This window comes from Plecotus auritus (assembly GCF_963455305.1).
Source record: "Plecotus auritus genome assembly, chromosome: X".
In the NCBI taxonomy this organism is placed as follows: domain Eukaryota; kingdom Metazoa; phylum Chordata; class Mammalia; order Chiroptera; family Vespertilionidae; genus Plecotus; species Plecotus auritus.
The window spans coordinates 69,153,085-69,169,142 of NC_137784.1; positions in this window are offsets into that span (position 1 = coordinate 69,153,085).

Consider the following 16,058-nt stretch of genomic DNA (forward strand, 5'->3'; position numbering starts at 1 on the left):
GGCTCAAAAAGGTTAAGTAACTAGATTTGGGGTTTTAATCCAATAGGGCAGGCTCCAAGGCCCATGTTCCTTCCATTTATACTTTGGAAGCTTTCATGGATATAAAAATTGAGGTACCTAGGAAAACCAACATTTATTGAGTGCCAATCCTAAACATACATTTTCTCAATTAATCTCTTGAGAGCTTATGTTCTAGGCATTGGTAACTTGCCAAAATCACCTATGAAGGGACAGAGCCAGTTGTCTAAATCAAACTTGTCTGATTTCAACTCTTGATAGCGTTTCAACTGTGTAAAAGTTTCACAAGGGGAGGTGGTACATAAGATGAATTGAGTGATCTATGGAATACCTTTTATTTTAAAAGTTACCCATTTATTTTAAATGTGCCAAGAGCTATTTTCAAAGTATAGAAAATGGAGTCACTTCTCTCTAGGACAGCAGTGGGCAAACTACGGCCCGCGGGCTGGATCCGGCCCGTTCGGCTGTTCTATCCGGCCCCCGGAGCCGAAAGAGCGGAGGGTTCTCTTGCTCTCCCCTCCGCTCCTTTACTTTGAATTTATATTAGTTCACACAAACACTCCATCCATGCTTTTGTTCCGGCCCTCCGGTCCAGGTTAAGAACCCATTGTGGCCCTCGAGTCAAAAAGTTTGCCCACCCCTGCTCTAGGACCTGAATTGTATGTGGTGGTGAGTGAACCTGTACTGCATTTGAAATGGGGAAATTAGACTGAAACATGTTTTCCTCTGGACAGGATGCAAAGGTGATTTCCCAGGTCCTTATTCAGGTGAATTTGAAGAATGAAGCCACAGACAAAAGGTGGTATAGGCAAAGGTGGAAATTTCTTGGGAAACAAGCACAGACTCCAATGTGGGGTGGGGGAGAAAGACCCATCAAGTCCCTCTTTCTAAGGTTTATAAAGGCTGCATTTCTTTGTGTCCTGATACCCCCTCTGATTGGTCACTATAGCAGCTTCAGAGCTCAAACCCAACGTGGGTTCCCCTTCCTTTTCTCCCTTTTGTTTTTCTACTCCTTATGGTTTCCCCCTTTATTTTGTGAATGAGTGTATTCCTCTCCCTTTATTCTGTGAATGAGAGTCTTCTTCTCCCTTTATTCTGTGAATGATTGTCTTCCTCTCCCTTTATTCTGTGAATGATTGTCTTCCTCTCCCTTTATTCTGTAAATGTATACCTTTTGGCAGCTCCCAGCCCCCTTATTCTGTGAATGTATGCCTTCTGGCAACTCCCAGCCCCCTAACTTTGCAGCCCTGCAGTTCTCCCCCATGAACCCCTTAATTCCTAAAACTCCATAAACCTGCCTGTTTTACCCCTAAAAACTCCTTTCAAATTCAACTGATTAAATTTGAAGATCTAATTGGCTTTATCCTCTGGTTCTTGAATCAAGCAGCATCCTATCTGTGAAAGAAGCTAGTAAGGAGCTCTGAGGAGCTAAACAAAATGGAAGACTTTTCTACACAAAAATGGGAGAGGGACTAACAAAGAAAGGATTATTTCAGGCAAGATCATCTTCCCTTAGGGCAAGACTAGAGTCTCTCAGGAAGATTACCTCACTAGTGCTGACCAGGAAGTTCCAAGTTGACTAGTTAAAAGTACATTTCTGGGAAAGGTTGAGACTGCTCTGAGGTTAAGTATTAAGTCTGGGTTTGATGACATGAGCTTAACACAAATGACTCCATTTTGAGCTTAAATATGGCTCTTTTTCAACAAAGGCATGATTTTTCTCATTCTTCTTTCTTTTCTCTTTCCCTTTCTCCTTTCCCCCATGACTGGTATCCTCATCTTCCTTAGACTATTCTTAACATTCAGGGTGACTTCATTTCATCTGCCTAAAAATGTTGGCCAAAATCAGGAAGGAGGATGAGGCACAAAGTGTCACTTGTTCTAGAGCTTTCTGCACCCCCTTTCTTCTTCCCTTTGGGCATCCCTAGCAATGTATCTATACATATAAAAGCCCAGCGACTGGAACAGCAGAACGACCAAAACGACCAGAACAACCAGTGGCTATGATGTGCACTGTGGCAGCCAACCTGCCTGATCCAAGCCAATTGGTCCCCCCGGCCCCCAGCTGGCCTGGCCCCTGATTGACCTCCAATACCCAGATCAGTGGTAGGGCCGGCAGCCCAACCACCCACAGCCCTTCCTGTCCCACTGGCCTGGCCCAATGGGCCCCCATCAGGGTGGGCTGGCCAAACCCCACCTGTGTACAAATTCGTGCACTGGGCCTCTAGTTTTCAGATAATTTCTGTGCCATGGAAGTGATACCATTGTAATTAGCTAGTTATTGATAATAGGAAAGGAGCAAAAGGAAGGTCAGACATTATAGGCAGGTTATCTGAACAGCTTCACCAGGTAACTGCAACTTTATACTCCTCAGGGAACCAATCTATTCCTGCAGGTCACTGGGGGAAGGGACTAGACAAAGAGAAGATGGATGCATGCACATTAAAGTTGGGGTAACGTAGGGAAGATGCCTGTCAGTCAAATTTGGAAACAGAGATCATTAGCCAGAAGGGGCAAGGCCATTGCAACCCCATGAAAATTTGGGGATATATAATCCCAAAATGAAGGAATTGTCTCTCTCTTGGTTCTTGGCACTCTTGGCTCTCTTGTGGTTCCCTTGCATTCACCCATGTTCCTTCCACAGCCATGTGACCCTGCAGATCCCACACACAATGGACTGATGGACTACAGTGTGAAACACAAACTAAGCTAGGTTGAAACTGAATTGAACTCTGCCCCAATTTGGAACCAAAACTCTGAGCAACTGCTTTAATCTTAGCTCTGCTTAAAGAAAAATGGGACTTCTTCTTTGGTGGGACAAGAAATAGGACCCTGAAAACTCTGTGGTTTAATTCCACAGAAATAAAGCTTTCTAAAATATCTCATCCTCCCATGTGAGTCTCAGAAAATTTCTTTTCTCATGACATTGCACTGGCAACAGGTGGGGACGAGGAGAGCTCTCCACCAATAACAGAAGACTGTTGCAGTTTGGGTGTGCTTTTGCTGAGGTAATAACAAAGTAACCTCACTTTGAAAAAAAAAAAAAAAGGTTACATATCCAAGAAACTTTCAAAGCAAATGGGGTTCTGAAGAGATCTATGGCAATTAAAAAACAAATGTCAATTCAGAATTAGAGCTGGAAACAGGTATGCAAATTAAAGATGCCTCTGAGCACTTTCTTGGCAGATAACAAAATGTCTGGGTGATTTTTGGCAACAGAAGAAGGTGAATTTTTATGTAAGGATGAACCATTCCTGACACAGTTCTCAATCAGTTTTGTTCCAACAAACTTTCCAGCAGCATCAAGTATGGATTTGCATAGATCTTTTTTCTTCCTAGGTACATCTGGGAAAAAACAACCTTGAAAACACCACTTTTGCAAGGGCATTTTTTCACTGAAAAAATAGCTGCATGTGTTGAAAGGGCGGGGAGACTCCATGTTCCTTTTGTTCTATGTCCTCCACCTCGTGGAGTCAGGTTCCTGCCCTAGAACCTCTTCAAGAGCCCAACCCACACTTTTGGATTAGCCAATAGAAATGCAAGGGGAAGGTAAGCCGCACCCTGCCCCATGTGCAACCTGATCCCGACCAATCAGCAGAGACCACACTACCTCACCCCTCCTACCTCTCCCAGGCCCCCTATAAATCAGCGCGTTTGGGGGCTGACTCTCTCTCTCTCTCCACCTCGCCGCTGCGCTGGTGTGTGTGTGTGTGGGACTGAGCTCGAGCTAGCTCGATTAAAAGGCTCTTTGCTTTTGCATCGGACTCGGCTCCCTCGTGGTCTTTGGGAATCACGAAATCTGGGCATAACATTTGGGGGCTCGCCCGGGATCCCCAAGAACCTCAAGGGACCCCCGATCTGGAGAGTCTGACTGGCCACGGTAGGTGTCTGTCTGTTCCTTGTCTCTTTTTTGTGTGAGCTCATTTCTGAATCTCTGGTAGTGCCCGAAGCAGTCTAGGTGGACGCACCGGAGGACCACGGGCGGGAGGAATCGGGAGACGTCCTGATCCTCCTTCAGGAGGGACGAGTATTCCCCTCAAACCTCTGGGACGAGGTGGGTCGCTCCCACCGATCGGCGTGAGGCCGTCGTCCGCACTTTCGGTTTTGTCAGTTTTTGTTCCAACGATTCGCATTGGAAAGCTTGTCTAAAGGGCCCTTTGTTTGTCTGTGTCTGTGTTTTTCTGTTTTGTTTTGTGGACTCTGTTGACGGACATCATGGGACAGACTCAAACCACTCCTTTAAGCATTATGGTTGATCATTTCAAAGAGGTTAAGGGAAGAGCTAGCAACCTCAGTGTAGAGGTCCGGAAGGGCCGGTGGCAAACTTTTTGTTCTAGGGAATGGCCGACTTTTAGTGTTGGGTGGCCGCCGGAGGGGACCTTCGACCTCCCCACCATCCACCGGGTGAGGGACATCATCTCTCAGCCCAAGAAGGGACATCCTGATCAACTCCCTTACATTATTACTTGGCAGGACCTCGTGGAAGATCCACCCTCCTGGCTTAAGCCCTTTCTGTCCCCGCGCTCCCTGGAGCTGAAACCCATACTTGCTTTGCAGGAAACGGAGAAGGTGAAGAAGAAGGACCTCATCCCGCCTTCAGCTCCCCTCTACCCTGTCTTTCAGGGGGGAACTGAAGAGGAACTAATCTTTCCTCCCTCAGATCAGCCCCCTAGAAGTTCACAGGGGGGCGATGCTCCCAAGCAAAGGGGAGCGTCTGGGGGCGGAGTTCCGGGAGCGTCTGGGGGCGGAGTTCCGGGAGCGTCTGGGGGCGGAGTTCCGGGAGCGTCTGGGGGCGGAGTTCCGGGAGCGTCTGGGGGCGGAGTTCCGGGAGCAGCTGCGGTTCCAGTGGGAAGCCCGCCTCTTACTAGACAAAGGGCTCAGAGGGAACTGTCTGTCACAGCCCCTGACTCCACTATTAAAGCCCTACCTTTACGAGCCGCGGGGCCCCCAGATGCGGATGGCAATCAACTCCATCACTATTGGCCTTTTGCCACTAGTGACCTTTACAACTGGAAGGCTCAGAATCCTAAGTTCTCTGAGAAGCCAGCAGGGCTTATTGATCTGTTAGATTCTGTCCTTTTCACCCACCAGCCCACGTGGGATGACTGCCAACAGCTTTTACAGGTCCTGTTCACAACTGAGGAGAGGGAAAGAATCCTCAATGAGGCCCGGAAAGTGGTTCCAGGCGTGGACGGGAACCCAACAACCAACCCGGTCCAGATAGATGTCTCTTTTCCCTTAACTAGGCCTGAATGGGATTTCAACACGGCAGAAGGTAAGGAGAGGCTCCGGGTCTACCGCCAGACTCTAATGGGGGGTCTCCGAATGGCTGCTAGAAAGCCAACTAATTTGGCCAAGGTAGGGAGTGTTCAGCAGGAAAGGGATGAGTCTCCAGCTGTCTTTTTAGAACGGATCATGGAGGCATACCGCACCTACACCCCCATGAATCCAGAAGCTCCTGAAAACAAGGCAGCTGTGATTGAAAGAATGCACTCCCAGAGCAGGTGCCACGGAGACTGTTCTGGGAGTAAGGAATAGATAAGAGTAAGCAAACAGCCCCTTCCCAGGAAAGAGCATGCTGACCTTCCCGCCCTGCACTTATCAGTAAACAACCTCCTAACTTCTGGTTTTTGTTAAAGTTATAGCCCCTGTCAAGGTTTCTGTAACTATCTTGTGTAAATAACCTATCTTGCCCCCCACCTGCGTGTGATTTTTGCCTTTAAAAGTCTGTAGCCCACCCTAGCTCGGGGCTCCAGTCAGCAGTTTGAACTGTTGCCTGTGAGTCCCTGCGCCGCGCTTGAATAAAGAAACCTCTTGCTTTTGCATCGAGACTCGTGTTCTGCGTTTGATTTGGGGTCGTCGCTCTGCCAAAGGACCTCCCGGGGGTCTTCACGGCCTTACATTTGGTGCATTGGCCGGGAAGGAGCGACCCCCCCTCAAGCGTCAGAACCGACCTTGGAGGTAAGGGGGGCCCCCGAAAAGATTTCGTCTTGTTGTCTGTTGTCTGGTTCGTCTGTTAACTGTTTCAGGATTTCTGGTTCTGGTTTCTGGTTCTGGTAAAGACAGGTTGTTCTCTCCGTGAGGAGAGGGCTCCTCTGGCCGATTAGGGTTCGGTCAGAAAAACTGTCAAACTGGGGGACGCCCCAGATTCAGGAGATGACCAAGTAAAATTGGTCGTCGTCGGGTGTCAGGCGACGGGCGAGTCAAAGTCCGGCCGGGCAATCTGTAGGACGGGTGTCCGTCCATCTGGTTATATCAGGTTATTGTTTCAGTCTCGTTGGGCCCTTTGTCTAAGTGTCTTGTTCATTGTTGTCTCTTTTTGTTTGCTTCTCTCTTTTCATCCTGACACGGACGGAATGGGACAGGGAAGTGTTGTTTGTCGGCTTCTTGTTTTGTTTTGCTTCTTTGTCTCGTGTCTGGGCCCTGTGTGTAATAATTGTTGAGTTTTGATTTGTAAAGGTTTTGTCAGGTTGTTGAAATCCTCTTGGAGGACATTGAGTGGTTCTTCCCTTCCTGTTTAACCTTTGACTGTGTGACTGGATTACTGATCTTTTTATCAAGGTTCCTTGCAGGATTTTACCTCTCCTGAAATGACCCTCTATGTGTACCCTGTCTCTCCCGACTAAGCACTCTTTTTTTCCAGGTCAACGCCGGAGTGCAGGATGACTTTCCCCTCACAGTCCCTGGCAGACTCTGGGAGTGGTTTTAACCTTTTTTTTTTCCTCCACACACACTGGTCCCGCCCACTGGCCTGAGGCGGTGGCAGCGGAGCCAGAAAAAGCGGCAGCGGCATTTGCACACCCTCCCCCCCTTCAGGGTGTTCGCTTCCTGAGCCCTCAGTCTTCCTGTGCCGCCCCTCCCTCCTGGTCCCACCCTCATTATGGGAGACAGAAAGAGCTCCTGAGAAACTCCCTAGGTTGCAGGATGGGGCATTTATCTGCTTGTTGCGTCTGTTAGTCTTGTCCAACATGAGTGCCATTTCTGTTTTGCTGAAACATGGGTGGAGAATCCTGTCCTGGGATGTGGGAAAGGGAGGCCCCCACGTCTGTTCTTGTTAGGCCCCCATCAGGGGATTTGGGCAGTGTTCCTGTTATCTGCTCAGACCCTAAGACTGTAAGAGTACTTGTTCACTGAAAGGGTATAAGTACAGATGTTTGTTTGATATTTTGTTTGTCTGCCTGGGTATAATTATTTGTTCATGTAAGTGTGAAAGTCTGTGAGAAAAAAAAAAAAAAAAAAAAGAACATTTAATTTATTTAAGGCTGAGTGCTCTGACACATAGCAAACCGCCCCGAGTGGCCACTGGGATTCCTTTTTCCCAGGGGTGCTTGCTCTCTGTCAGAGGGGGAATCGGCCCACCTAACTAATAACATTTCTGTCTATGTTTATTAATCTGAAGGTATGAAGTTGTAACAGTTGTGGTCCGAAGAGGTTTAAAGCAGGGACCAAATTCTAAAGTTAACTATTTATAAGAAGGAAGCCGGAGCTGGCAAAGTCACCAAGTCTGCCCAGAAAGCTCAAAAACTAAATGAATCTTATTTCAGACACCTGCCGCCACCCGGTCTTAATCAGTGGTGGAGGAACGGTCTCAGAACTGTTTGTCGCAATTGGCCATTTGAGTTTAATATAGTTAATGATTACACTACATTGTAAAACCTTTAGAAGAAAAGGAAAATATTTTGTGGGCCACTTGGTCCTTTTGTGTGTGGCAACTCTCAAGTTATTGGCTCTAAAATCAGTACTTTTTAATGGAAACACACTCAAGCAGAGGGGCTTTTCAGAGAGGTCAGAAAGTCTGATTGCAGTGTAAGGGTCACCGGTTCCTCACACGCTGCCTTCGCGGGCAGGAGGCAAGCGCTTTTCCCAGTGGGAACAGAGAGAGGTCTGCCAGATGAAAACGCCTCGGTGGGAGCACCTCCATTCGCCACCTGGGACCCGAGCCGCGCTCCCTGCCTCCGCCCACCCGGCGCCCGTCCCCTGCAGGGGTTGTTTTGAGTAGCTGGAGGCGGTGGCGAAGAGGGAAATTCCCTTGTGACCCCCTGCGCCCCAATGAGACCCAAGAACCCCCGGAGACTCCTTGGACACTTTTCACCGTGTTCTGTTAGGGGGCTTAAAGAGGGCAGCTAGAAATTCCCCCATTCCCCTTTTCAGGCTTATCAGAAACTGAGATCTTTTATCTTTAGGAAGAATGTGGCCATTTGAATTTCAAGCGGCTGGAGGCCTGGGAACCGCATGCTGGGCCTGTTCCCTCCTCCCTCTACCTTTTCTAAATATTTTAAAAGAATAGAAGGTTTGAGGCATGGTTATACATTTTTGAAGGACATAGAAAAAAGATTTAAAGGCTAATTTGAGATTGTGAGATCTGTGAAGGTTTGTGTATGTAGTGAGAAGGAAATATATATATATATATATATATATATATATATATATATATATATATATATATATATATATAAAAAGAGGCCAGTAGCAAATAGGAAGGAATTAGTATGCCTATTGCAGGAAGCAGGGGCACTGAAAGAGAGAATGTCCTGGCAGGTTAGCCAGGGAAGCAAAAGGGGAGACTCAGACTCCAAGGATCTTTAACTTAGAGGAAGAGGACTGTCGGGGCCAGGGCTCCTTTCCATTAAGCCCCCAGGAGCCCAGGGTAACCTTACAAGTGGGGGGCAAAACTGTTAGTTTCCTGGTGGACACTGGGGCAGTCTATTCAGTCTTGACAGAGCCGATGGGACCCGTTACCTCTAAGAAGACATCAGTCCAGGGAGCCTGCCTGTTTTCCTTGGACATCAAAAAGGACTGTGGACCTCAGAAGGAACACGGTAATGCATTCATTTCTGGTCATGCCAGAATGCCCATACCCCCTGCTTGGACGTGACAAGCCACCATATCCTTTGAGGGGGACAGAGCACACCTCACCGTGGATCCAAGGAACCCAGGTCCGGTTACATCCTCCCCCGCCTGTATTCTTTTAACCTGTCCTCTGTCAGAGGAATATATCTTGCAGGATACGGAAAAAGCGACACCAGGGGAAAAGCATAAGCCCACTACCTACCTGGAGGAGTTACAACGTCTCTATCCCATGGTCTGGGCAGAAAACAACCCCCCCGGGGTTGGCAAGTCATCAAGCTCCTGTAGTAGTCCAATTGCAAGCCACCGCCACTCCAGCCCGGGTACTGGGGAACACAACCGCTAAACTGGACCGAAGTAGAACAACGGGCCTTTGAGGAACTAAAGAAGGCTCTCGTCTAAGCACCTGCCCTAGCCTTGCCAGACGTCACGAAGCCCTTCCACCTCTACGTGAGTGAGGTAAGGGGCATTGCCAAAGGGGTTCTCACTCAGACTCTAGGTCCCTGGAAGAGACCTGTGGCCTATCTAAGAGACTAGACCCCGTAGCAGCAGGGTGGCCAGCGTGCCTCTGGGCAGTGGCTGCCACAGCATTGCTGGTAAAGGAGGCAGATAAGCTGACTCTGGGCCAGGAACTAGCCCTGGCAACACTCCATGCTGTGGAGGCCCTCCTTCGAGCTGCTCCGGAGAGATGGATGTCAAACACCAGGATCACCCAGTGCCAAGCTCTTCTCCTGGACCAGCCCTGTATCCAGTTCCAAAAGACACTGGCCATCAACCCTGCCAGCCTGCTTCCAGATTATGATCCAGAGGAAACAATTCATGACTGCACAGAGGTAACAGACGCAGTACAAACAGCTTGCCCAGACCTGACAGATGTCCCTCTATCATCACCAGACGAGGTACTGTTCACGGATGGGAGCAGTTATGTTCAGATGGGATCTGATATGCAGGGGCAGCAGTAGTCACCCTGGACCGCACCATTTGGGTGCAGTCCCTGAATAGGGGACATCAGTACAAAAAGCTAAACTTTTGGCCTTAATCCAGGCCCTTTGATGGGGACACAGTGTCATCCACCGGGAAAGAGGGTTACCAACTTCAGCCGGAAAGGACATTAAAAATAGGGAAGAGATTTTAGCCTTATTAAAGGCCATCTGGCTCCCAAGGGCAGTTGCAATAGTGCACTGCACAGGACATCAGAAAGGGGAGGCAATTGAAGCCAGAGGAAATAGAGCCGCAGACCTAACTGCCAAGGAAGCCGCCCTAAAACCAGTGGGGCCTTTACAAGTCTTAGTAACCCTGCCAGACCTTGACCTACGGCAGACCCATCCTACACCAAACAAGAGGAGGAATTGGCAAAACAGAAGCAAGCCATCAAAGGACCACATGGTTGGTGGACCTTACCAGATGACAGACTATTGGTCCCAGAGGCTCTAGGTCAGACATTAGTTGCCCAGTTACACCAGGCTACCCACCTAGGCGACACCAAGACTTCTGGACTTCTGCGAGGCAGGTACTATATACCAAGCTTAGATAAGATAATTAAAAGCATAATCACTAGAAGTACTGTCTGTGCACAGGTAAATACTAAGCAAGGTAAGAGGGTCCCCCTGGGAATTCAGGCCTGGGGGAAATTCCCTAGGAGAGCATTGGGAGGTGGATTTCACAGAAATTAAGCCACCAGCGTCAGGGTACAAGTACCTGGTAGTTCTTATAGACACCTTCTCGGGTTGGGTTGAAGCATACCCCACTAAGCAAGCCATAGGAATTAAATTTGTCCTAGGAACCGGTGAAAACTGGACCAACCTCCTGCCCTTCGCCCTCTTATGGGCCAGGTGTACCCCCTACTGGAAAGGGTTTCCTCCCCCTTTTTGAAATCATGTATAGTAGACCTCCCCGCATCCTTCCCAGGGTCAGGGAGAAACTAAAAACTAGAATTCATAACCATTCCTTGCTCAAGTCCTTACAGGCTCTGCAGTATACCCAGAGAGCCACCCATAAGCTTGTTTGAAACGCACTGCCAGTGCTCACCGCGGACCCTGTACATCCCTTCCAGCCCGGGGACTCGGTGTAGATAAAGAAGTTCACTGCCCAAGGACTCACCCCAACCTGAAAGGGATGCTACACTGTTATCCTGAGCATGCCCACGGCTGTTACAGTAGACGGCATCCAGACCTGGCTACACCACTCCCAGCTCCTGCAGCAGGAAACAGCCTGGATCCTGGCAACCAGCAGCCTCACCCATAAGATCCCTAGCCTGGGCTCCACACAGGCCAGGAGAAGACTCGACGCCTGCAGGAGGGGGGACTCCGTGCCGCTTTGAGGGAACAGTGTTGTTTCTATGCAGACCATTCTGGGATTGTAAAAGACTCAATGTCCAAACTTAGAGAGAGACTTGAGACCCGGCGACAAGAACGGGAAACTAACCAGGGATGGTTCGAAGGCTGGTATAATCGTTCCCCCTGGTTCATCACCCTGATATCTACCTTGATGGGGCCCCTAATAATCCTTTTGATGCTCCTGACTTTTGGCCCCTACATCCTTAACAGGTTAGTGGCTTTTATCCGGGACAGAATAAGTGCAGTCCAGGTAATGGTACTCCAACAGAGATACCAACCGCTTTCTCAAAATGAGGGTCTGTAGTCCCAGGATTGGAACTCCCCAAAAACGAAAAGGGGGGAATGAAAGAATGCACTCCCAGAGCAGGTGCCACGGAGACTGTTCTGGGAGTAAGGAATAGATAAGAGTAAGCAAACAGCCCCTTCCCAGGAAAGAGCATGCTGACCTTCCCGCCCTGCACTTATCAGTAAACAACCTCCTAACTTCTGGTTTTTGTTAAAGTTATAGCCCCTGTCAAGGTTTCTGTAACTATCTTGTGTAAATAACCTATCTTGCCCCCCACCTGCGTGTGATTTTTGCCTTTAAAAGTCTGTAGCCCACCCTAGCTCGGGGCTCCAGTCAGCAGTTTGAACTGTTGCCTGTGAGTCCCTGCGCCGCGCTTGAATAAAGAAACCTCTTGCTTTTGCATCGAGACTCGTGTTCTGCGTTTGATTTGGGGTCGTCGCTCTGCCAAAGGACCTCCCGGGGGTCTTCACGGCCTTACATGATCATAAGCTTTGTAAACCAATCGGCTGCGGATATTAAAAAGAAACTGCAAAAAGTAGATAGGCTGGGGGAGAAGAGTTTAAAGGACCTACTGGAGGTAGCCGAGAAGGTGTATAATAACAGGGAGCCCCCGGAAGAAAGGCAGGCTCACGCTGCGGCGGCTGCGAGCAGCAAACAAACCCGAGACCTAGCTAAGATCCTGCTCGCCACCACCGCGGACTCTTCCGAGGAACGGAACCGCCGTCTCCGCCAACTCGCCGGCAACCAGGAGGACGGTAAGGGGACCGCCCGGGGCGGGAGGCGGAAGCTGCAGAAAGATCAGTGTGCTTACTGTAGGGAGATAGGGCACTGGAAACAAGAGTGCCCGAGAAGGGCCAGCAAAAAGGGAGGCGAAGCAGATCGAGTGAAGGTCCTGGAGCTAGATGAACTGAGTGACTAGGGGAGTCGGGGTTCGGATCCCCTCCCCGAGCCCAGGGTAACTCTTAAAGTGGAGGGGACCCCCATTGACTTCCTTGTTGACACCGGAGCGCAACACTCGGTCCTCTGTACGCCTCAAGGAAAATTAACAAATAAGAAGTCTTGGGTACAAGGGGCAACTGGTATGAGCCAGTATTCATGGACTACCCGAAGAACGGTGGATTTAGGGACGGGCTGGGTATCCCACTCTTTTATGGTAATTCCAGAATGCCCCTACCCACTGTTAGGATGAGACTTGCTCACTAAGATTGGAGCTCAGATAACTTTCAGACAAGGGGGGCCTCAGGTTACTGATGGCAAGGTACACCCCATTCAGGTCCTGACCATAAGGCTGGAGGATGAGTACCGGCTTCACCAAAAAGCCTCTCCAATAGAGGGCAGCACACACGAATGGCTGCAGGAGTTCCCCACGGCTTGGGCGGAGACAGGGGGAGTGGGGCTCGCCGCCCACAGGGCCCCAATCCTGGTAGAGTTAAAACCAGGGGAAGGCCCTGTGAGAATCAAACAGTACCCCATGCCTCAGGAAGCCCGGAAGGGAATTCAGCCACACATTCGGAGACTGAGGGGCCTAGGGGTGCTGGTCCCCTGCCAGTCTGCCTGGAACACCCCCCTCCTGCCAGTCAAGAAGCCCCACACGAATGACTACCGGCCGGTACAGGACCTCCGAGAAGTAAATAAAAGAGTTATGGACATACATCCAACGGTCCCCAACCCATACACTCTCTTAAGCTCTCTGGCACCCTCCCGTGTCTGGTATACTGTGTTAGATTTGAAGGATGCCTTTTTCAGTTTGCCGCTCGCTCCCCGTAGTCAATTCCTGTTTGCTTTCGAATGGCATGACCCGGAAGAGGGTTACAGTGGACAACTGATGTGGACTCGGTTGCCTCAGGGGTTCAAGAACTCGCCCACCATCTTCGATGAGGCCCTGCATGAGGACCTGGGTGAGTACCGGAGAGCACACCCCAACCTCACTCTCCTTCAGTATGTGGACGATATCCTGATTGCAGCAGACACAGCTGAGGACTGCAAGGAGGGGACAAGAGACCTGCTGGCCTCCTTGGGGGCCCTTGGATACCGGGCTTCTGCAAAGAAGGCTCAGATATGCAAAGAAAGGAGTCTCCTTCTCAACCCTCCCAGAGTACGGTTTCATCCCAGTGCGGCCCTCAACCCTGCCACCTTGCTGCCCGACCCAGACCTAGATGCTCCCCTACATGATTGTGCAGGAATCCTAGAGCAAGTGCATGGGCTCCAGAAGGACCTGACTGACCAGCCCCTTCCAGATGCAGACGTCACCTGGTTCACCGATGGAAGCAGCTTCGTACGGGACGGGAGCAGGTATGCGGGTGCGGCTGTAGTCACTGAAACGGACACTGTATGGGCAGAGGCTCTACCCCCCGGGACGTCAGCCCAGAGAGCAGAGCTTGTGGCCCTCACCAAGGCCCTGACACCGGGAGCTGGAAAGCGGCTCAACATCCACACAGACAGCCGGTATGCATTCGCCACTGCTCATGTTCATGGGGCAATCTACCAAGAGAGAGGGCTACTAACAGCAGAGGGGCGGACTATAAAGAATAAACAGGAGATACTCGACTTACTCTCAGCCTTATGGCTCCCTGCCAAACTGGCCATCATACACTGCCAAGGACACCAGAAGGCTGACAACCCAGTGGCAAGAGGAAACCACAGGGCTGACCAGGAGGCCAAGGCAGTAGCCATTTCTCCGATCCCCACCATGGCCTTACAGCTCCCAGACCCAGGAGACCCAGTTCTGCCAGTTCATCCAGGATATTCCCTGGAGGAGTTACAGCGTATTAGGAAGCTTCCCCAAGCAAAGGAGGAGAAGGGGTGGTGGTATACACCACAAGGGGAGCTCATACTGCCAGACCAGCTTGGAGTCTCCATGATAAAACACATGCACCGGTCCACTCACCTGGGGGCACGTAAATTAAAGGACTTAATCTGACACGCCAGAATTAAGATCCACCAGCAGGACGTTAAAATAGAGCAGGTTGTATCTGCTTGCAAGACCTGTCAACTCACAAATGCGAGAATCCGGCCGAGTGAAAAAGGAACCAGGGTTCGAGGAACCAAGCCTGGGGCACAATGGGAGGTCGACTTCACTGAGGTTAAACCAGGAAAGTATGGCTATAAATATCTTTTAGTATTTGTAGATACCTTCTCCGGATGGGTAGAAGCATATCCAACTAAGCATGAAACAGCTCAGACGGTAGCTAAGAAGCTGCTAGAAGACATCTTGCCCAGGTATGGTTTTCCCGCTGAGATAGGGTCAGACAATGGACCAGCTTTTGTCTCGCAGGTAACGCAGGCAGTGGCCAAGGCCATTGGGGCAAATTGGAAATTGCATTGTGCTTATAGGCCCCAAAGCTCAGGGCAAGTAGAAAGGATGAATAGAACTCTAAAAGAGACCCTTACCAAATTGACCATGGAGACTGGCGGGGACTGGGTGGCTCTCCTTCCATATGCCCTTTACCGGGTTAGGAACTCTCCCTACACCCTGGGTTTTACTCCTTATGAGATCATGTTTGGTCGGCCACCCCCTATTATCCCTAACCTTAAAGCCGAATTTCTTACAGAATTTGAAAGTCAAGAACTGTTTCTTTCCTTGAGAGGGCTCCAGAGGGCGCACGAAGACATTTGGCCACGCCTCCGCGCTATCTACGAGACCGGCCCAGCCCCGACTCCTCATCAGCATAAGCCCGGGGACTGGGTCTATGTCAAGAGACACCGCCGGGAGACCCTTGAGCCACGATGGAAGGGTCCCTATGTCGTGGTGCTGACGACCCCCACCGCTCTCAAGGTAGACGGCGTCGCAACCTGGGTCCATCACACTCACGTCCGGTCAGCGGACCCATCTGTGATCCAGGAAGACTTCGTCACCAAATGGAGCATCGATCGAGATCAATGCAACCCGCTCAAGCTCAAGCTACAGCGTGCTCGACCTGCCTGATGCTGGAGGGGGAAGGAAGACTTGGGGACTCCGATTTTATCAGTACAGGGAATTTGGGGTGGTGTACCCTCGTGACCCAGGAATGTTGTCCAGTAGAAATACAAACCGACCCATGATTGGACCTGTAAGTTTCAAGACAAGGGGGGAATGAAAGGGCGGGGAGACTCCATGTTCCTTTTGTTCTATGTCCTCCACCTCGTGGAGTCAGGTTCCTGCCCTAGAACCTCTTCAAGAGCCCAACCCACACTTTTGGATTAGCCAATAGAAATGCAAGGGGAAGGTAAGCCGCACCCTGCCCCATGTGCAACCTGATCCCGACCAATCAGCAGAGACCACACTACCTCACCCCTCCTACCTCTCCCAGGCCCCCTATAAATCAGCGCGTTTGGGGGCTGACTCTCTCTCTCTCTCCACCTCGCCGCTGCGCCGGTGTGTGTGTGTGTGGGACTGAGCTCGAGCTAGCTCGATTAAAAGGCTCTTTGCTTTTGCATCGGACTCGGCTCCCTCGTGGTCTTTGGGAATCACGAAATCTGGGCATAACACTTGCGTGAAACCGTCGGTAGGTATAATCTGCCTACACGGATCCACACAGATGGGAAGACCCCTTTTGCCCTTTTCAGGGAGTAGGAATTCCCTTTGTTGAGTC